Below are 23,627 nucleotides of genomic sequence, written 5' to 3' on the forward strand. Positions count from 1 at the left end.
AAAATTGAATATATGTACAGGAGTTGTCAAAATATGAGCCAAAAACTGAAAACTGCGAATTTCGAAAATCATAAATTATTATAACACGATTTGAGTAAATTCTACGAATTTGGCAGTTATGTATTATCGACAACAACCAATCGAATGGGGCCCTCAGAATTTTTCCAGGTTTTTTAGAGTTCGATTTCCAACTATGCCATTTCTAAGGGCCGCCGTATTGTACTTGGGTGGCGTCGAATAAACAATAAAAAAAAAGCTTTTTTAACCTGTTTCACAAAGGTGCCCTTGGCCCTGCCAAAGTAGAAAAAAATAAACAAAAACATCATTTAACCTTAATAAGGTCAGAAAAAAGTGGCATGTTTTACAGTCAAACAGCACCATTAAACTGCAGTGTTACTATGGATACTTGTTCCAGGAGAAAACTAGAACATGCAGGATTAATTAAAATGTTGAAAACTATGTTGTTGGAAGTGTTGTTGAAACCTCCGGAAAGGAGATTATAATATTGGTATAGTTAGATCAACTGCTCATCAGGTCCTAAAGGAGAAAAATAAATTTAAACTGTACCGAGAACATATTGGCCAAGGTCTTAGAGGTAGTAACTCTGGGAGAAGACTTCATATTTGCAATTGGTTTTTGAGAAAATCTAGAGCAGCTCCTCAATTTTCTCTTAGAGTTTTTTAGGCTGATGAAAAACATTTCATAAATTACGGAATATTTGACAGGAAAAATAATGTATATTGGGAAGATTAAAATCCACGAACGAACAGGGAATTGAGACGTCAAGTCAAATGGGGCTTTAATGTATAGCTTAGAATTCTTAATGGACATGTGATATTTGTAACTTTTGACGGAACTCTTACTGTGGAAAGGTATTTAGAGTTGTTGCAGCAGAACGTCTCAGATATGATTGAAGATTTCTCACTGGCTAGTGTAACTAACATGCGGTTAGGAAGGATGGGACACCACCCCTTGTGTGTAAATGATACGTGTGGAAATAAATAGATTGGAAACCCTGTCAATTGGCCAGCACGCCTGCCAGGCTTGACGTATCTCGACTTTTTTGTTTGGGGGTATGTGGAAGATCGGGTGCAGATCCTACGATACGGAAGCAGATTTGGAGGTTGCAGTTGTGCGAACCATTCAAGAAATACCTGCAGATATGGCAAAAAGGGGTTGTGTGTCCGTGGTCAAGTGCTGTATTTACCATAATGAAGAAATATTTGAACATTTCTTGTGGTTATTAAGATTAGTAATTCCTATTCATAGTACGTAAAAGTACCTATTTCTTCATTGTGTCCCTTCGTTAATTTTGGTGAAATTTGTGGAATTATAATTGCGTTAACATTAAAAAACACATTAAGTCTTTGATTGTCTCATTCAACCGAAAACGTGGCACATTGGTGCTGTTTGAATAGTATAAAGCTTGTTTCTAAGCCTACCAAGGCGAAATGATGTTTTAGTTTATTTTTCCTAATTCGGCAGGTCCAAGGGCGCCCTTGTGCCACGTGATGAAAAAAGCTTTTTTGTCTATTCGACGCCACCAAAACCCCATGTGGCGGAGATAACAAAGTTGGATATGATTCCTCGTCCTCTAAGTCTGGAAAAATCCAGGGAAAGCCATCCGATTGGCGGTTGTTGATAGTAAAGAACTACCAAAATCCGTAAAATTTACTTCAAGCGGTGTGCTCGTGATTTATGATTTTTGAAAATCGCAGTTTTCAGTTTTTTGCTCATATGGCGACGACCCCTGCAGAGATATTTTAAATTTTGGAACACTTTCTCGAGGGGTGTAAAAATGCGCATTCTTTTCGAATTTAAGCCGCCTTGGGTCTCCCACCGGTCAGTCCATAGTCCCGATGGAACTCGGTTTATTTGGGACGCCCTTTATACAGGGTGAGTCGGGAGGATTGTGCCAAACTTCAGGAGCGTGTTGTACATGAAAAATAAATGTAAAAAAACTCAAATGTTGTTGTCCGATTTTCGTTTGTTTACAAGTTATAGCGTAAATAAAATTAAAACATAAAGGTTAAGCAACATTTAGACGAAACGTTTCCTGGACGTTGGATTGGTCGTGGTGGCCCTATTAGTTGGCCTCCAAGGTCTCCAGACCTCACACCACTAGACTGTTGTTTGCGGGGTTGGTTTAAAACCGAAGTGTACAGAGTAAAGGTGGACACTCAAGATGCACTAATTCGACGCATTAGAAATGCTGCAGCTGCTATTGAAGAAAGACATGAAACAATCAGGAGCGCAACGAATGCTCTTCGTAGACGAAGCCGAAAATGTTTAGAAGTTAATGGCAATATTTTTGAATATTTACTATGATATCCAAACGTTAATTTATGGAATTTCTTATGAAATTTGTAAATTTTTTAAATTTTATGTTTTAATTTTATTTACGCTATAACTTGTAAACAAACGAAAATCGGATAACAACATTTGAGTTTTTTTACATTTATTTTTCATGTACAACACGCTCCCGAAGTTTGGCACGATCCTCCCGACTCACCCTGTATATGGAAGTTGTGTTTGACGCCCGCCCCAGAGCTTCGACGAATGACCGGTCTGTGCGCACCGGTGTCACAAACGAATATCAATTAATCATAAAAATTTCGACTGTCCCGGCATTATCTCACAATTAGGCAAACACAAAAGTGTGGACCTCTCCATTTGTAAATTCCGAACGAGTCAAATGGCGTAACGAAATTGTTTCCCTACGGTCGGCGATTTGAAATTACGATGAAGATGTAAAACAGGTCAAAAGCCTTAAATCATTTTGAGAAATAAATTGCCCTCACCGGTATGCAGGCAGTACGAATTCGTGCCAGCGCATCATTATAAAGCATATAAAATTTACGAAGAACTTTATGGATTTGACAATGCAAACAGCACAAAGATTTAAATTGGACGAAGTGTTTGCCGTGATGACGAAGCTTGAACACTGTTGACTTTATAATATAGTCAGTCATACGGAATTCCGTTTAGTACATACTAATTGACAAGAGCTTAATTTATTGCCAGTTATCGAGACATTATTCCAGGTCGGCGCCTATTATTTCCAAACGGATCCCCCATATCGCTTGCGTGTCTCGGGTTGCAGAACAAAGCAGTATCGTTTTATTATATTCTGGAAAGATGATAGAATGCGGCAGAATGGAGTTGAGCTTTCATCGCGTTTCACTTCGTTCTGCTTCGGAAGCTTCATTTTTAAAGTCAATAATTAGTAGGGGGGAGTATAAAAATAGCCATTTTTGGTGCTTCTTGAGTTTAACGTTAAAGGCCGATCTTAAATCAATAATATGAAATTTCATTATCCGAACCTCTCTCCGTGGAAGACAATAAAAAGTATGTAGCGGTAAGATTTGAGAGATTTCGATTTGAGAGACGATATAATAAATCTACAAAACTCGGATGCTCATTATTCATCGCAATGCCTCTCTATCAGTTCGTGGTTGGAGAAAGATGACTGTATTTTAGACAAATAGATCTCTTGGCAATCATGTTGTTTCGTCGTTTATACAGGGTGTTACTTAAGGACGTGGCCAATCTTCGAGGGGTGATTCTTCGAGCAATTTTAAAACGAAAACTTTGTCTAAGCATAGATCCGGTAATTTTTCGTTTTCAAGATAGGCGGGGTTACTTTTTTTTCACTTTTTAATAATCATATAGCCGATGTCGTTGGAATTTAGCAGTTTTTTATGCGTCTCTAACTCTTCAAAAAACTTTTATGTTTTTTTCGCATTAGCCACAATCGTGGCCACCCAGATCACCGGATTTAAATCCGTTAGATCTTTTCTTTGGGGAACGTGTAAAGTCCTTCGTTTATAGAACTCCGGTCAACACTGAAGAAAAATTAATTCAACGGATATGGGATTCATGCAGTCGTGTAAGATACACGTGGGGAATATTTCAATGTGTTCGGCAATCGATATTAGCACGAACTAATGCTTGCATTAAAATTGAAGGACATTTTCAGCAACTATTGTAAGTTTCGTGTTACTCATTGTGAAATGTTTTTTTTTTTAATAAAAAAAATTGCGTACTATTTGTTTAAGTGCAGTTATTCTTGCTTCTATTCTATTCTATTCGTTATTCTTGTTTAATTTCTCTTAAATTTTTGGCATTACCCTTGTGCACGCTGCTGGCAAAGAAGCCAAACAATTTCTAGCCTAAAATGCTTCGTTGTATTACATTAAAAGCTGTAATCAAGCTTCAACATCGTACTAGTCTGAGCTTTCTTGTTATTTTACATGTACCGTTTTTTTTAACTTTGACACCCCATATGGTAAAAACGAAGCATTAACGGATCTGTGTTTATATAAAGTTTTCGTCTTAAAATCACCACTCGAGGTTTAGCCACGTACTTAAATAACACCTTGTATACTCCACACTAGATTTAGACTGGACGTTGACTTTGGCACTGAAACATTTACACATACACAGTGTCACAACTAGTTCTACCATTACAACTTTTCCTCTTCTACAATATCGCGACACCACATTTGAATCCGAAGGTTTCGATTTTCTACGAGCATCGTCAACATTGTTTTTGCTAAGAGGGGCCATCGCGAATTCACTCAGTACATAATAGGTTTTACATCTTAATAGAAGCAAAAATGTGCCATGAACGTGAATGTGTTACAATACAACATTTTAACCACATGAAACAAACGTTAATCAACCGATAAATAATGTAACTTCTAAATGTGTCGTTGACTTGAATCCGCTTAGAGTACCTAGACGAGACATAAAAAGACCCAAAGAGTGGAGATAACCGACATTTCGAGTTTGTCTTAGTACTTTTGCCGATGATCCATCAGTGATGGTGCAAGAATGACGTGAAGATGCGCGGTGCGCGGGTGAGAGAGGCACCACGAGAGTTGGAGAAACTGTTCAGCAGATAAACATATCAAAAACTACACTTTTACCGTTTGAATTTGTGAAGAGAGTGGGACGAGTGTGAATTTCCAGGGTTCCAGTGCTGAATTCTTTTTCATTAGTGGGGAGCACTTGGATTGAAGGCGTGATTGGAGAAACTTATCAAATCATTCAACTGTTAACAAACTTCCCAACGAGATGAATTCTAACATTGATTAATTTTTCATAAAATTATTAATCTTCTAAAAAAGTGACCGCCATATATCGTTAATAATATGACTTTAAGGGTGTTAAATTTCTTGCTTTATATTATTCCCGTGCTTACAACCCTTAATTGGGAACAGGGATTAATATAATAACAGAAACATGCTTGAATAAATAAATTATAATTTTTAAGACACACAAGAGTTTCGGCTTACGTTCTGGTCTGGAGGTCTCTTGAGATAAGCCAACGCGAACTTTTGCGGTTTCCAGTTTCCCGACTGCGCTTAATCGCTATATATTACTTAGCGAAATTAATCTGTTTTGTTTTTCTTAATACGCTATAGTTCATGGAAGTTCCGTACACGTTACTGCTTTTGCCATGAAATTGCATTGTAACGAAAAAGAATTATTTTGATACATGGAAAAGCGGCCTCAGATAAATGATTGAAGTTGAACGTTACACAATACCGGTTTGAGGAGATTGGATATTCCAAATTTCAGGAAATTTCCCTCCTGCGTGCGTCAGTGATTTCCCTCACAGGATAGATACCGGCCTTTTTGGTTTATCCGGTCTCTCCATTACTCCGCTCTTGAGCATCCGTTTTGTGAGCTTCTATCACGTGGATCGTATGGAAAACGGATAAGCATCCTCTCGGAACATCTTTGACAAGGTGGTGTTCCTAACATACAACTCAGTTCGAGTTTTCTCTTAGCAGCTAAATGTCAAATTGACAAAAGTTGTGAAATAACACTGTATGAAGTACATAATGTTAGGTTTGCATGACGAAAATGAAAATACAAAAATTAATTTGGCTAAAGAGAACGTCGACACAATTTTTCTACGGCAGTAGTTACACAAAGCGAGTTAGAATAACGTGCGTGACACTGCTGTAGCTGTCTGTTTTATCTATATACAGACTAACAAATGGCCCAGAGACACACAAAAATGCCTTTTTTTTTTAAGTTATTCTGGGGTAGCGAAATGAAGTCTGTATGCTTTAGCTGTGCGTGTATATAATCTTCTGTCGAATGAATTTACTGTTTATCATCGGTATTACTATGACTTGAATCAACCCTTGACGCCATAAATTTAAGAAGAGGGTTTGCGGATCAAAAACTAACCTGAACTAACCTGACGCGAAATAATGTAATTGCGGCGGTTCCTAACCCGAGAAACAAATTTATTTCGAAATAGGGAATGATCGCAATTCAAATGGGATCTGTAATTTTAACTCTTATTGCCTCCCAAATGTCAGGACCGCCACAAATGCATAGATAGTGTGAAAAAGCCCTGAAATATAGCCTGCACTTTTTCGCAATGCAGCTAAATGAGGTCGATGCCCTGAAATAATATAGGTTTATTACTGCAAATTTCCAGGACAACAAAAAATTGGATGGAACCAAATGCGGAATATATGTAAATGATGATGATAATAATACTAGTGAAATAATGGTGTAACGAAAAGCAATCTTCCAATACACTCGGCTGCGTCACATCGTTTGGGAAAGCTTATATAGGCTTTATTGCCCACAAGAAGTGCCAGTTACGATGGCTAAATGAACGTAGAGTCGAACAAAAAAAACGTATATCAAACCAAATTAAAATGGTCCCAAAATGAAGTAAATCTCATACGTGAACGTGGCGTTGCCGCATGTCGCCAATTTGGGATAAATTTTTTTTTTAATACACAACGTCGTTGAATCTTTGAAGAATTGAAGACAGTGTCTTAGACTCTTCAACAATGATTTCAGAAACTAGACACTTCAAATGACTTCACAAAAAATAATCTAAAGGATTCATATCAGGTGATTTCGGAGGCCACGCTGTTTTCCCGACGGTGAAACTGCACTCGCGTAGAAACGAATGACTTTTCACCCATTTGAAGAAAACGACTTAAAAAAGCAAAAAAGTAAATAAAATAATAAAAAAAAACGAGAATGACAATAAATTCAATTTCCCTTTTAGTTTGTTGTTCAGAATGTGATTTTCAATTTTCGCATTTAGTTTTGAATTTTCTCGAGTTCACTCGTATGCAGGTATCCCTTCGCGTCCGCCCAAAGTATTAATGGAGGGAATTTATTTTTTGGCCAAGTCAGGCTTCAAATTCATTCTCACTTTAAAATTGAAGTTTTCCTACACATAAATGGAAGAGGAGATAAAACTAAATTGAAATTTATGTTACCGAACATTTTATTTACGTGCTTCAACAGTACGTTATTTTTCTTGATAATTTCGCAAAACGGGGGCAAAACGGCTGATGAGACTCTAAAATAAGTTATGCAACTCCCTTTGGATTGCTCGGGCCTCCAAAATAAAACATTAAAAGGTTTACTTCACTTTTGCCTATTAAATAACTTTTAATTGAGGCTCGAAAGTTGGGGCAAATGTATATTGTAACTTTTTGCTTTACTCAAAAATGTTATCATTATCAATTAAGACTTCATGTAACTTTCATCTGAGACACATTAAATCTATGGTTTAGCTCAAATTTGAAGCATTATCAGAATAATTTTAATAAAAATACAGATTCAGAGGGAGTGACTTAAGAAAATAATTTACAAGGAAAATTGTTTTAATTAAAAAATAGATATTAAATTATTGGCCTCAATGAGTTCGATGAATCACTGGCTCACCTAGCTTATGAGATACGGTGTAGCTTTGAGGTTTATTTAAGTTGTTTTGAAGTTGTGTCCAAACTATCTGCAATTCCAGCTCCAGATTTCTTGCCCTTAATTGAATAATCTATTTGGTACGTTGGAATGTTACAGCATTCTAGGCAATTTATGATATTATAAAGGTTGGTTGTTGGGTTCTGGCCCTTTGTATAATCGAAAATAGAATTCGTCGAAATTTATTAAATATATTTCGCAACGCTCATTAGCGCCTTCAACAGCGTATTACAACATTAAGAGTATAAATAAAACAATAGCAAAAATAGAAAATTTTAAAATAAATTAACAGTTGTTTTTACTGATTCGTTGGTATATCGATAAAGACGCCAATCAGTGTTGTAAAATATATTTCGGAAATTTTGATTCTCATTCCACAAAGCACCACAACTCATTAATATCGTTAGATTAAAGTAAAGCACAACAAACATTTTAAGAAAAATTTCCTGATGGAGAAGGGAGACTTTTTTGCTACTTAGACTCACTAAAAACTCGATTTTGCATTAAAAATATTTTCAAACATCCTGCATGAAATTCCGATAATTTAGAATATTCAATAACTTTTTAACATAAAAGTTGTTTAAAAATCCCATCAATTACAAACGAGTCTACATTTTTGGGGCGCATTCTCAAACTTTACGTATACAGATACCGATTTATTTAAAATACACAGGCGTGTACAGGCGCGACTGCTTCACTTTAAATATACATATTTTATGCAGCGGCAATTTTATGGTGGTCATTAAAATGAAAGTTTGCTTTTCTTAGAATAGAGGCTACGAAAAGGGCTATTTTGAGAGCAGGTTTCTAAAAACTGAAGAAAATAAACCTGAAAAGAGGATATAGTAAGTGGGCCGCATGGATCTATTCTATCTTGTTTTAGAAAAAAAAACCGTCAATACGGATAGCGATTCGAATTGAGTTCAACTTGAACCAGAGGGTTATAGAGTTCAGACGTGAGGCACAAAAAAAATTTCAACAATAATTTCTGAGAATTAATATTCAAAATAGAGAAAATTTCGATTAAAGGCAGAGACGTACACAGTTGAAACCTGAAACAAAAGGAATTCATTATTAGTTCGACCAAGAAGTCTTTAAACATTTACAGTCGAATTAATTTCGACATGAAGCATTGGCGCACCGAATTGGAACCTGAAACAAAACGAATTCATTATTAGTTCGACCAAGAAGTCTTTAAACATTTACAGTCGAATTAATTTCGACATGAAGCATTGGCGCACCCAATTGGAATCTGAAACAAAAAGATATTCATTAATAGTTTGTGCAAAAAGTCTTTAAACATTTAGTGTCGCTTTAATGTCGATGTGAGACAAAGGCGTACACAATTTAGAAGTCAACCACAAAGGAACAGTACTAATTCCTTAAAAAAGTTTCGAAAACCTTCGAAGAAGCCCAAGTTGCCATATCTTCTTTCGGCCACGTCACCGGATGCTTTTAAGTATCTTTGACAAAGGCCAATATAGGAAATAATGTCGACTTTCAACTAATATTCTAGTTAATCGTTTGTATTGTCCTAACGAATCTCAAGAAACAACAATCAGAACTCACCCCCGCGAACCAAAGTCGTGAGCCGGATCGCACCAGTAATATCCACTTTTAATCACCAAATAACACTTAAACCACGCTATTTTCACTTACTAATTCTAGAATGTACCAACGGCGCACCTCACAAGTCTTTAAAATAAAAGAAAATCTAATTATTTCAATTGTTAATGCAGAGCAGAGCACGAATGTCCTGCTCGTCGTCTCGCTGACACTGAACTGAATCACATTCGAATCATCTACGAAGTGTTATCAGTACGAAAAGGAGCAAAAAATTTAGTACCTGCCCTTTGCAAAGGTACAACTAATGCGTCTTGGAATCGATATGCGATGTTTCCAGATTTACTAAAATGGCGGAAATATTGCAAACATACCCCAACGGAATGGCGAATACTTTTTCCATTGCAAAGAGAACTTGATCGAAAATAAATTCTGAGATTTTTCGAGAACATTACTAATCTAGAATTTCATACGGTATATAATCAAAATAAAGCTTTTATCAACCTTAATGCTTTGTCTTGATCTGTTAAAAACTTAACGACTTCGCGGACTGTATAATACATGTGAGATTATAATTTTAATTCTCTTATGAACAATAAATATATACAGGGTGTCCAAGCGAACATTGAATATAGGAGATTAACATGGGAAATTGGTTTTTATTTTTTTGCGCCTGTACGGATTATCCAATTGAAAAATTTTTATATGGAGGTCATAGTATGCAAGACCGGCTATCTTTCAGTATTTTTTTCAGTCTTCTAGTTACAGCCGTTTTGGCTCAAAACGCCTCCAAAATTCAAAAATTTGAATCTCCCGCGTAACCGTTCGGCGCCATGATTGGTCAGAATTAATGTCAAAACACAATGTCGCCAACAACGTAAGCGTAAACACCCCATTTCAAATTAATTTTCCCTTTTTGCTGATTTCTAACTTATTTAAGAATTAATTCAGGGAAAAATCAATGGAAAACCTGAGGATAATTATTATGTGGGCTGCTTTGATGTCCCTACGGTAAATACGCAAGTTTTGTTTTGAATTAAATTTAAAATTGCCCGCGAAGATTCTGTCTAGTAAGTGAGATAAAAGGTTAGGTTATGTCTTTGTGTTATCATTATGGGGTAATAAGAAACTTGCGTATTTACCGTAGGGACATCAAAGCAGACCACATAATAATTATCCTCAGGTTTTCCATTGATTTTTCCCTGAATTAATTCTTAAATAAGTTAGAAATCAGCAAAAAGGGAAAATTAATTTGAAATGGGGTGTTTACGCTTACGTTGTTGGCGACATTGTGTTTTGACATTAATTCTGACCAATCATGGCGCCGAACGGTTACGCGGGACATTCAAATTTTTGAATTTTGGAGGCGTTTTGAGCCAAAACGGCTGTAACTAGAAGACTGAAAAAAATACTGAAAGATAGCCGGTCTTGCATACTATGACCTCCATATAAAAATTTTTCAATTGGATAATCCGTACAGGCGCAAAAAAATAAAAACCAATTTCCCATGTTAATCTCCTATATTCAATGTTCGCTTGGACACCCTGTATATAATAAATGTGGCACTGACATCTCTTCCTTCGTCAGATTACACGTTTCTCATCATGCAGGTAACGATTTTTATATTTGCAACAAATAGTCACCCAAAAAAGTCCTGGTACCGCACATCATTTCATCAAGAAGTGTGAACATTTTCACGGTATAAAATCAAAAGTCAATTTTATTTAACTAAATGAATTATATTAAATAGGCCTCTACTAGTGACAATAAAAAAATGCAACAAAAGTTCAAACCTTTTCAGGAAAAAATTATTTTTTTTTTTTAGAGACAAATTGATCCCACAAAAATCTTGGACACATAGCATAATGGCGAATTATTTAAAAGAATAATTTATAAAAGAAGAAATTAGTATCGGGTGGCGTACCCTTTTTGTTTAACGAATTCCAATAACCAATTTGGCAATGACCGAACCAACTTTCCTGTAGTGTCACCTGAAATTTGTGACCGAGATAGCTCTTTTTAAATCTTTTTTTATCGTGATTAACATGTTTCCGCATTTGTTTTTCCAAATGGTCCCACAAATGTTCAATAGGATTAAGGTCGGGACTTTGAGGAGGTGTTTCTAATAGATGAGGACAATTATAGATGAGCCACTAGCGTGCCGAATAGACTTTATGTTTGGGGTCGTTAATTTGCTGGAAGTAAAAATTTCCGAACAACCCCGATTTTTCTGCACTTCGTTTTAAATTTTCCTTTATAATGTTTAGATATACTTGTTGGTTCATTATTTCATCAATTACTATTAAATTGCCTACACCAGAAATCGACATGCAACCCCAAACCATTAATCCAAGTCCGCTATGCTTGACAGTGGGAATTGTATTTTTTAGATTCAGCGCTTCTCCCGGTTTTCTCCACACTTTCCTACGCCCATCTGGCCCAAAAAGGTTGAATTTACTTTCATTCGACCAAATTACCCTTTCTCAAAACTCGAGCTCAACAACCCTGTACTTTTCGGCAAATTCAAAACGCTTTTTTCTATTATTGTCACTTATATAGGGTTTCTTTCTTGCAATGTAGCCCCTATATTCTCCTTTATGAAGTGATGGCCGAATTGTTTCTTAGTGAACAGCAGTTCCAGAGAGTTGTCTTAATTCTGAGGCCAACATTGAAGCACTTTTCTTCGGATCTTTCTTGATTTCATTAATAATATATCTAGTTTTACAATCTGTCAACTTTTTCGGACGCCCAGTTCGTGGTTTATTTTTCATTCTTTTTTGGTTTTTGAAAAAATGGACAATTTTTTGAATAGTAAAACGACTTCTTTTTACAATCTTTGAAATTCTAAGGAAGACTTTCCTTCTTTATTTAAATTAATAATCATTTTTCGTTCACTCACACTAAACTCTGTTCTGCTCACGTTTACAAGTTCTAACAACCGAAATAAATTTTACTCACGAGAATTTTTCGTGTTTCTGCTCGACCTGTTTTTGCATTTTGTTATTGTTACAAGTAAAGGCATATTTAACGTAATTCATATACTTAAATAAAATTGACTTGTGATTTTATACGGGGAAAATATTTACGGTTCTCGATGAAATGATGTGCTGTACCAAGACTTTTGTGGGTGACTGTATATGTATTAAAATATCTGACTTCTCAAGAAATTTGGAAATTGTAAAAAGTTTAATGATGAAATTTCAATTTTCAAAAACAAAGCAACCCCCTTAAAATTCGACATTTGTACCTGAACTAAACACAGCATCCTTTTATGCAATGCAATACAAAAGAACGTATTAAACATTCATTCTTCATTTCTTTAGCTCGCTATGTAACCGCAGTTTTATCGTCATCTCGAGGGCAAATTTTGAGTTACAAAGCAAACAAACGACTTTTTCCTCAGCTCCAAACACTCATCAAATCCGATAAATGTGGGTTATAAATCCTACAAGATACCGGCATCCAACTTTTAAATCAGTGTCAGCAACTCGAACTTTTTACCATTTAAGCAAATCTCGGATAAATTGAATTCATCTGAGGGGCCGAAAAAGTTGACAGCACATTTTGAACCCCTATCCCTATATCATCCCTTTAGTCGGAAAACGTTTTTCCTTGCTTAGAATGAATAATACGGGTGAATCGTCTATTTCCAATTGCTAGTGCTGGCTATTTGACCTTGGTAACTAACCCATGAGGTCTCGGTAACGTTACACTCGAGTTTGAGATGGAGCTAGTTCTAAAGAGCTCAATGTATTGCAATAAATTACGGCTTGAGCTGTAGTATATTTATATGAATCCCACCAAGTTCTAATTAAAAGGCTCTAAGCAAATTTTACTTAAACTCACAATTGTTATTGTAACTGTTATACACCAATTTGTCAAGAAGCTGGAACATTTTATATGCATGTAGCGCTAATACGTCTCGCTAATACGTTACTCTTCTAGGCGGCATTGTTAAATACAATGGGTCTTTCGTGTATACCTTCCGTGGTCTTATTTGCCATAATTTAAATGTAAATGTACGTGTGCTTTTAAGCTTGCAACCGGTGTCAGTTCTGGAAACATAGTTTTTCCGCAAAACTAAAAGCTTACCGGGATCACATTTCAGTGTATTCATACCATATTGTTAGAGGTATTTCGTGTCTGCACATCAGTGATAATAATCAACACACGATTTTTAATTTTGCCGTCCCTAGAAATTTTTAATTTACAGCATTTAATTTGCTGTCGACACGGAAGTCTCTTATCAATAGAGCGATTATTCGGTGGACGAAAAACGCAAAGAGGTGGGAAATCAATTGGTTTCCGCTTAATTAAACGCCCATCATCCATCGATCGAATTTCTGCGCTTATGTCCCTTTGATCGAACGAATTTGATTGGCGATGGCTTTGATTTTTCTAGCGTGAGAGATCCCATTTCTAGATTTATTTCAGGCAGATCTATTTCTCAGATTTTGTTTAGATTTATTGCTGACGTGAAAACGTTAACTTCCACTTGTGATTAGAAACATTGCAGAAATGGAGATCATAAGTGATTTTGGTCTAAAGTCAAATTTTGCAATTTTGATTCATAATTGATGCGAATATCTAGAATCTGCTGCTCCACATAATTATAATTAACTTTAATAAAAGTTCAAGACAAAAAGGTAATTTTTTTTAGGTATCATAGAGTCGAACTGGCTCACGATTAAAACAAGTTGCGAGTGGGAGTTCTGAAGTATTAATTAAAGAAAATGTTTTCCATTATAGGATAATGGAAATTTGTATTTTCCAGTTAGTGAACTCTACTGAAAAAACACATTTTCAGGAAGGGCAAGGGAAAATACACAATCCTCAGAAGGCTACGAAAAAATTACGCTCCTGGAATTTTCGCAAAAAATTTAGAACTTTATAATGAAAATTGTCATTCAATACACGGCTGTAAATCCAGCAACCAGATTTGCAAAATTCCCAGTGTAATCGCTATTTTTGTTAATTGCACACAAATGCGTCATTCTAGCATTTAGTCATTGGTTTCAAATGTGACCCCTCCCCTCCTATCTGAATTTCAAAAATAATACCAAATATCGGAAAATGTTTTTTAATCGCGAAAATTAATGGGTACTTACTAGAGGTTTCCATGATAAAAAGGGAAGAAGGTGCAAAATTGCATGAACGGCATCCCTGTTTATTCATGTGCGAGGACAATTGAAATTAAACTTTCTGTTTTATAAAGCCATTGGTAACCCACAATAGAATATGCCACAAGTCCAGTTATCTTATTGAAATTCGTTATTTGAGTTCTTAAAAGTTTTAGAGCTATTAGAGGGTTTACGTTGTTCTAATTGCGATGATGACGCAGGGGTTCTGTAGTGGCGAGGAGTCGAGCGGAGTCAAAGATAACGTGAAAAATTCTTCAAATATGGTGAGATGCCGCACAAAAACCGAACTATGCAGTCATCGAATAGTTATCATCTTTAAGCGATTAAGATTAATTAGAGGAAACATGAAAATCTGTTATATTAGCCAAAAATCGGTGATTCTCTGGTAATGAAGACTGCGGAGATCAGTAAAGAAACTAAAATTGGAACGGATTGGTTCCAGTTTTTGTACTTCGTGTTCGTTTTTGTCTGTTCTCAAGATTGTCCAGATTTGGCTCAAATAACTTCGATTTTAGCCAAGAACTTGGTTTTACAGTAAATTGGCAACACTAGAGATCTTCATAAAAACTTCAATATACCACAATTAAACTTACGTAAACTGCAATGCTGTGTAGTGGATTTTGATTGAATTCGACGTAATTACATTTAAAGAAGTAGTTAACAGTGAAAAAAATTTTTAAAAATCATAAATTTCAGTGGGAAAAATTCAGGTTACTATTGAAGAGATATATTTGCCAACATTTGACTTATGAACTTTTGCCTCAACTGAAATTTTTCAAAACAATCATTTTCATTGAATCGATCCAACTTAGTTTATTTCTCAGAGAAATCTCGGAGGAATGCAAGGCTTCAAAGTGTGTTCATTTCAGCGTTTGATGCATTTCCTCTAAGGGAAATTCAAATTGAAATTGAAAAAAAATTCAAAGCAAACAAATTAATCAACAATGTACAATTTATTTATCTGATTTGCGTTATCCAGTATTTCGGATTGGACGTTTTGTTGGACCTAAAAAAGTTTATCATGCTTTTTTCATCCAATGTGTATAAACGACCTTTTTACTGTAATGAAAATGAAATCACACTTTGAAACGTTCTGTTTCAATCGAGAATGTAACATGGCGGGGTTTCTCGTATATCCCTAACTAAAAATTGATGGCCTTTTAGGTTTAGTGACTACAGAACATTGTTAACAAGATATAAAAGTTGTAGATGGGATTATGGCTATTAAGTAAAGCATTTGACCTTTATCTGATTTACAATGATCGCATATTTTCCGATTGCATATTCGGCTATTTCAGTAAAATTTTAAATGCGTTCATTTCTCGTACTTGTAACTTGAACCGCTGATGTAAGTTCATTATTTGCAAATAATGTAAACAAATTTATTATTACAACGTAAAATGTTTTTTTTTTGTAATTTTACGGTTTATTGTGTGTGAATTTATGGCAAATATTTATTTGAAATACAGCACCTGAACGTAAAAACTCAAAAGCTTGGTCATTGGGTAGGTATAACGTTACAACCATCATTAAAAACCTTCCAAAACTGATGAGTAGATTGGTAAACAAATAATAATGGAAACCATGAAATCTCGTATCTACTCAATGCACGGACTGTTTCTTGATTGGTCATGGTAATTGAAATACAACCTGTATGAAAAGAAAATAAGTGATGTTTTTGTTGATAACAACCGTCAAAATGAGCCACAACAATGTGAAGACATAATTAAAACAAAACGAAAAAAGGATTTCAAGCCAACATTAAAAACTCCTTCCAAAAACTGTTGGTAACGGTTTTTTTATTACAAGAAAAATCTTCGAAAGACACCCAGTCTAATATTCTGTCGATCAGGTAGTGTGGGATTCACCGAGGCGCGTATTCGTTAAAAATCTCGGGGAAGGATATAACGTCAGTGTCGGCCAAGATGTTTCTTCTGCCGGTCATCTGCTCTTTCGTCTCCATTTTTAATGGCCTTTGTGACGTGTTTTTTTGCCCGAGGCCCGGTTTTTCTCGTCCTTTAACTGCGAACACCCATCCACTTGCTCACCACGCCCGAGGTCTTTTTACTTTGGTTATTGGATGGTGCTGATAACGGAGTAGTTGCAGGCCAAACAATTGTGTAAGTTCATTGATTAAAAAAACATTCAAAACGCATTACTGGATTCATTACATGGCAGAAAAAAAGAAATTATTTCCCTTTGTTTTAAATCAACAATTGCTTCATGTAGACTAAGAAAAAGCATTGGAAACATGTTACTGAAATAATAAAAAGATGACCCAGTCTGCAAACTCTAAAATTGGAGTGTTTTACAGTTTCTAAATCCTAAAAAAAAACTTTCTAAATTCCAACGAATTTCAAGAAGACTTCACATATTTCTTAAAATGCAGAAATATACGAGCTTCACAGAAAAATTCAAATTAGTATTTCATGAGGTTTCTCATTGTGTCAAGCTCTCTACGCTCCTGGTGTTAAGAAATTAATACTTGCACACTTGCAGCAATATAAATTTTCTAAGACCTGAACTAACCTGAAACTACATTCAGCACCCTCTGTTCGGAAACATTTCATCCAAACGTGTTATTCCAGAAATTATTGATAACGCTACAGAGCGCTTCTTTGAGCTTTATCGATCCGGCCGTGGGTCGATAACCATCCAGTTTTGTTTAAAACTAATTTCTGGAGTATTCCGTGAGATGGCAGACATAATTCTAGTTTTTTTTTACTTTATGTGGGAACGATAAAAGCAAGCGTGTTAATAATGCATGAATAATAATGAATTTTGCAGAAATTGTGAAATGTTGGCAATGTTTTACGTTTCCTTTAATAATTAAAATGTAATTAAAATGGAATTCAGTCCCCATTAGTGGTTAGGCAAAATTTTGTACTCATAGCACCAATATGTAATTTTAGATGAAATTTTTTTTTTAATTACTTTTAACCATTATATGAGTAGTTAAACAAATCAAGAACATATTGTTAAGTTACTTTATATAGAAAAATTGCTCCGTTTTTCACATATGAAGGATGGTTTTTTAGCTTCACACACCATATTTCATAAATTTTCCTTAAGTTATTTTAGAATGGTCTCTCTAATTACCCAATTAATTTAAAAATCAGGTAGACATTTCACTTTGAAATAGTGAAGAAAACCTTTTATTTTGAACAACGTAAATTAGACTCTTTCATCAGCTTCTCTACAAATCAAAAGGAACCTTTTTATTTGCAAAAAGAACAAAATAGTCAATTTCCTTCAAGTTAATTTGGATTCGTTTATTGCGTTGCCCAACGTCTTTATCATTCAGTTAGAAATTTTAAGTCAAAATGGTGAAAAAAAGCGTTTTTTTTTTAAGAAAATCCTCTTTTTTTCGCAGCCTAGTTCTATTTTGTTTCTTGTGTAAATTTCCATCAAATTTCAAATCAAAAGCCTGAAAGTAACACTGCTCTACTCTTCTTAGCAAACAAAATTTCAATTCCAAGGAGCTAAGAAAACCCATCTAATCTTTTATGTTTTTCCGTTGGAAGAACACATTCTTCTTGTGAATAAAACTCTTCAGTTCCATAATTCTTTTTTAGGTTTATTTCTCTAGAAAACGGACCCTCTACAAATCATGTCGAAATTGCAAGTCTTCTTGCGAGAAAAACTGTTCAGTACAATAATATTTGTTTAGGATTATGGGTTTCTTCTCTACAAATCGATCCCCTCTCTATAAATCAACTTGACACTATTAGCTAAAATGGTGAAGAAAACCCTTCTCTTGTGTAGAGAATAGTCCCTTAAAATGAAAGCAGTTTACGTTGATTTTTTCCAAATTTCTCTATAAATTGGCATGAAATTTCGGATTCTAAGCATGAAGAAAGTGTTTGTTTTCTTAACTAACGATGAAAAACGCACTGGACAGAAGTAGTGAAAAGAGCTATGAAAAAACCGCGATTACTCTTTTTTTTACTTTATTCAAACACAGTATACAGTGGGCCTGATATGATAAACTGCGTGAATTTCTATGAAATATGGACCATCTCCAATAAATATTACCTTTGCGTATCATGACTTTTCTCCCTATCGCATTCTCTTGCATCAATATTGTAGAACTAACTTCTGATACCGCAGTTATTTATTAAGGAATATTTCAAAATCTACATCTTAGGATTTTCAAAATTTCAAGTCATTCTGGTGCATTTTCTGACTTTTATATCACTTCTTTCCAAATTCAAATCCCTATTAGAAACTCTGTAGGAAAATTAATGCGTACAGCATGGTTGGCGATTTCAAACACTTAAGAGTTAAAGCTCACTTTAGCCTTTTGCCCTTGCCGTAAGACGCTGAATGCAGAGTCGTCGGGTAAGCAAAGTTTTGATGCATTTTAAAGTGGAAAGTCCAGCTGGGGGTAAGTTTCAAGATCGGGGGATTGCGCGAGTGCCGGCTGTTCTAGGACGAAGAACGCACAGTGGAGCGAAATTGTGAGGGAAAGAGACAAGGTTTTTTAGCATCAGTTCATAATATATTTTTTATTATTTTTATTATAAGCGTACAGAAATAAGGTTCCTTTCTGCTGTTATATTTTAAATCCCGTTACATCAAATATTTGCTCTTGGTATAAGCCCGCTAGGTAAATATTGAAAAAAACATCTAGATCGGGTTCGGTTTTTCCCAGAAAGATAACCTTGGAATATTAGGAAGCAGGAAGAGTTCTTTCTCAATGATTCACTTCTAAACAGTGCAGAACACGTGTCGTAATGCTAAATTAACTTACGGGATGGTTAAGTACAGTCTTTTTAATACCACGTATTACCAGATGAGCTGGAATGGACACTAACTGGAGGTTATTTCCGAGTATGAGACTCCTCTTAAATAATATGGGCTAAACTTAAGTTCGATAGGGAATATCCATTAAATACCCTTCTGGCTCCTCCCAGAACTTTAGTAAATAATTATTCCAAGGAATTATTTATGTATTAGTTTTCATAATATTCCTTTTGTGCTTTTTGATTTCCCTTAATAATTCAAACGGGGGAACAACAATTAATGAACACTACTGTGTCATTATTGTAGCCATTTGCAAAGCTGAAATTTAAGACCTTCTGAATGGACTCCTTATTTAGGATCTATAGTATTTGTAGCACTATAGGAATTAATAAACACCTAACGTTAAAACAAATTATACAAAATTATAGTTATAAATATTTAAAATGTTTGTCCAGAAGATCAATATAAGGAAAACCATCAAATATGTTGCACTCCAATTACGTGCATTTCTGGAAGTAAATATATCTAGATATTTGGACTACTCGAATCCTTAATTACCGCTTTTAAGCTTAATGAAATCGTTGTTTAATGCAGTAAAAGTCAGCATTTCATTCCATTCATTTAAAAATTGTATTTTAATGGACGAGCTTGCAATGAATGCTACCATCGTCCATGGAGCAGTTCTTATGAAAGGATAATGCCCATTATATGCGTATACAATATTTTACTTACTTATAGCTTTAAATCATTAAAACTGAATAATTTTAAGATTGTTGGCACATCACCATGTTGCCGCGCCCAAACTCCAACCCCAAGGCTGAGACATAATATTTAAGACCTACTTAATATTTTGGCGGCCGTTATGCATACGGGAATTTTATTTGGGGGCGATTCCAGAGAGAGAGACATATATTTACAGAGCCTTGGGTTTTTTCGTGTTTATTATTAATGAAGCGTGAGAGAATACATTCTATCACGCACGATAGCATTTGTTTCACTATAGGGATTAATAGGTCTTATCAGTGTTTACAAACAGATATGATATTCTCATATTATTTTAGAGCCGTGGACATAAGCTGTCAGTATTATATTTTGAGACTGTTGTGAAAGTTACGATACATAATATTGTAAATACCATTCTCTATTCAGAGTAAGGTGATATTTCAAAGGATACGATTTAATTGTCACTAGAACTGAAAGCACTTCTATGCTTGGATCGGGAATAAAGGTCTCCTGAACATTTAAAATTTAACGTACCTTTTCCTCGAACTCACACTTAGAAGTCCCTCCACCGACAACCTTTAGTGGGTCTGCCATAACTCTCTCTGCATCCATAATTCTCCACATTTTCAATGTTTTACCTCGTCAATTCCATCCCCAAATGGTCGTAAAACTTACCAGTGCCGTATTTAAAAAAAAATTTGGTTGATTATTGTTGACAAAATGAAATGTTAACCCCATGCCGGGCACCCTGTAGTTGGAGTCGTTAAAAGAAATAATTTTTTTCGCTTGTCAGAAAAACGATCTTGAAATAGAATCGAATTCGATATCGAAAATAAAATATGTCATCGAAGTAACATACTAGAATGATTGGACAACAATGCAAACAAACGACTTATCGTCCAGTCTTGGAAAGTTTCTTTACCTGGATATTTCCATTTCTGCCAGACGGGACGGTCATATGGCCCATCGTGCACCGGCTGTTCGAGGACGGCGCCATCGACCTCGTGGCGGCGCCATGGCGTAGGGCGCAATACTTCCGCCGATTCGACCCTCATTTAGTTCCATCGCGCTCGAACGCGAAACGTGCTCGTCAACTCTTCACCGCGTGTTTCGAGTGGCGCGAATCAAGGTATGATTTTTTCCCTTATTCCATCAAGGTCACCCTCAAGTCCCTTAGCACCTCCTTTTAGTCTAGATCAACGAGCTGCATGTTCGGATAATATTTTCAACCTTATATGGCTTGCGAGTTAGCTGCTACGTGCAGTTCCAATATTTACATGTCAGGATGCATAATCCAATAGAGTACGATTGTAAGTTATTTATAGAGTCAGCTGCATCAATTGAAATAGATGGACAGGATTCCTGATTTATTTCTGCGATATCGCTTTCATTTGCATAATCCCATGAAGTATGACTCACAAGTTGTAATAAGCGATTATCTCTTGGAGCTTATGCCCGACCATTAGTATATTATTTAAGGTCCACGTGGATATATTCAACTGTTATATAACCTCATAATTGAGCTTCGGCGAATACTTGGTAAATAATGTGGCAGAGTGCCACAATTTAATGAAGTATGACGCTCAAGTGTTCATCGTCGGCAGTAATATGTTTAACCGCTACAATTACGGTTATTGAATCTGGGTCGGGATAACAAATTTAATAAAATTTGGCCTAGTGGACGCCGATAAGGTTAAATTGATGGGGGTTTCGTGAGTTATTGGCTTAAACTATCTCTAGTATTAAGTTCGTAATTTATTAACATAGGAAATGCATATTGCAATCTTTCTATATATTTCGTATCGCACTATATTCTGCCTCTATCCATTACGTCAATACAATTTAAATTTATATGACAATCATTGTTAGTTGATTTATTATTTACGGCATAAAGTGGAATGACTTTCCGACGTGATGTTTTATTTGACCATTATTGAGTTCTGACCCGTCACACTATCTAATATAGTGGAAGCTAGGAAAGTTATATTGGATATGTTTGTGTAGGGGGGGGATATTGAGTTTCCTGACATTTGAACTTAAATTTAGATTTATCGTTTCATCCTCGTTAAGTGGTATAACGATGAAATTCCGTTATTATATTTTACCAACTAGATCTATTTATAAATACAAGCGAAATAATTGTCATTCGGGATTTAATTCTGTAGACCTTATTTGGATTCCAGCTGTGTCACCATAGGAAGTCACATTAGAAGAGTTTAGAGAAGGTTTTTGAATTCGTGTGAGGCGGTAAGTTCAGCTGAAATGGAAGGAAAAAAAGCATTTTACGTAGTGCGTATGGTGTGTAATAAACTTTCGTAATATCTCGCGAACTGTTGATATGAAGTTCTGTGAGATTTCTTAAGAACACTTGTTTTTGCGCGCTCAAAATAATTGTTCCATTTTTTTTATCGTTATATCTCTTCCGTCGACCTGTAAAAATCAATAATATTTGTAAATGAGTTTTGAATCATTTAACCTGTTCGAGATTATCAGAAACCTCCCTTTTATCTTGTTAAGCTGCTTGACAAATCGACAACATAATACGACTTTCCTCCGCGAAATACTCGTACAAAGGCATAATTTTAAAAGTCAAAGGCATTTCAACGTGGCTTACTGAGACTTTAAACGGCAATTTTACAGAATTCTACTAAATCAACATTTTTCCTTTGAACCAAACGGGACCACACAGACCTCTCTACGAAATTCATCTGCTATCAATAAATATTAGGCCATCAGAAAAATCGAATTTCATTATCCCTTGGGGAATTGGGTCACATGGAACTGAGCCCCGATGTAAAAGGACAGTTGCTCTTTGGACAGCTACTTACGTAAAACACTTAAAAAATACACGAAATTAATTCTAATTCGGAAACAAATAACAGCATATTTATAATTTACATTCCTTTGATGCCGTTATAGCTTTTTTATTAATAAATAATTTAACCGTAATTTCTCTTTGATGTTTCGCATTCAAAGTGCGCTAATTATAATAGTTTGCCTCCTATGTAAATGACTTTCACATTCTACCGACGCTTTTATAAAATGATATTTAGCTTATGGCCATTATTTTTTGTGCACATGCTGGCAAAACGGTAAAATAAATGAGTTCAAGTTGGCGAAGGGAGGTCTAAGAGAGGTCCCCATCTTCAATCTAACAATCGGCGATGTTTCAGCCTTAGCTACTTCCGAGACCAGACCCGGATAGCTTTCAATAGAACGTCATCGGAACTGGAAATTTTAATTTACTTACATTCGACCGTTACCAATCTAATTAAAAATTACCGTCCAAGGAAGCAAATAGCACTTAAAAAAAATGAATTAAAACTCAATTTTGAAGATCAGACTAATGTGAGACGAGCCTAAGTGAATATTTAAGATTGTTCAGGGGCTCTCTTCTTCCACTTACAAACTAACAAAAACCGAATTATAAAAACTAAAAATAATGGAATAACCAGTGGAACAAAGAAATGTTTCTTTTCAAACGATGCCACATTTCGCATTGTTCACGTTTCCATTAAGGTGCAATAAACCTTTATTTTACAAGGAAGATGAGTAGCTAAGGGCATGAAATAATATGGCGCCATCTTGAAACTAAATATCAATTGATGATGCATCTTTGAAACGGAAGATTTACGCTCCTTACGAATATGTGAAAATGTAGAAATACCATCAAAAAAATTATTTTTAAAACTAAGGTAA

The 23,627-nt window shown here is 35.3% G+C and overlaps 1 protein-coding gene and 1 long non-coding RNA gene across 7 annotated transcripts in view; one reads left to right on the forward strand and one right to left on the reverse strand.

Annotated features, from left to right (window-relative positions):
- Nucleotides 1–23,627, forward strand: part of Gfrl (Glial cell line-derived neurotrophic family receptor-like) — a 97,667-nt gene that overhangs the window by 4,913 nt on the left and 69,127 nt on the right. For 5 of the 6 annotated variants that reach the window (XM_066285076.1, XM_066285078.1, XM_066285079.1 and 2 more), the window contains exon 1: nt 20,996–21,057. The exons of the other annotated variant lie outside the window; for it this stretch is intronic. The gene's annotated coding sequence lies outside the window, so the exon portion shown is untranslated. Of the gene's footprint in view, nt 1–20,995; nt 21,058–23,627 lie in introns of those variants that run through there. 6 annotated transcript variants of the gene reach the window in all.
- LOC136340762 (uncharacterized) lies at nt 7,641–9,910 on the reverse strand. Its single transcript, XR_010732364.1, has 2 exons — nt 9,325–9,910; nt 7,641–9,007 (listed from the first exon to the last, which is right to left on the reverse strand). It is a non-coding gene; the product is annotated as an uncharacterized lncRNA (long non-coding RNA).

The sequence above is a fragment of the Euwallacea fornicatus genome, chromosome 8 (genome assembly GCF_040115645.1).
Source record: "Euwallacea fornicatus isolate EFF26 chromosome 8, ASM4011564v1, whole genome shotgun sequence".
Lineage (NCBI taxonomy): Eukaryota > Metazoa > Arthropoda > Insecta > Coleoptera > Curculionidae > Euwallacea > Euwallacea fornicatus.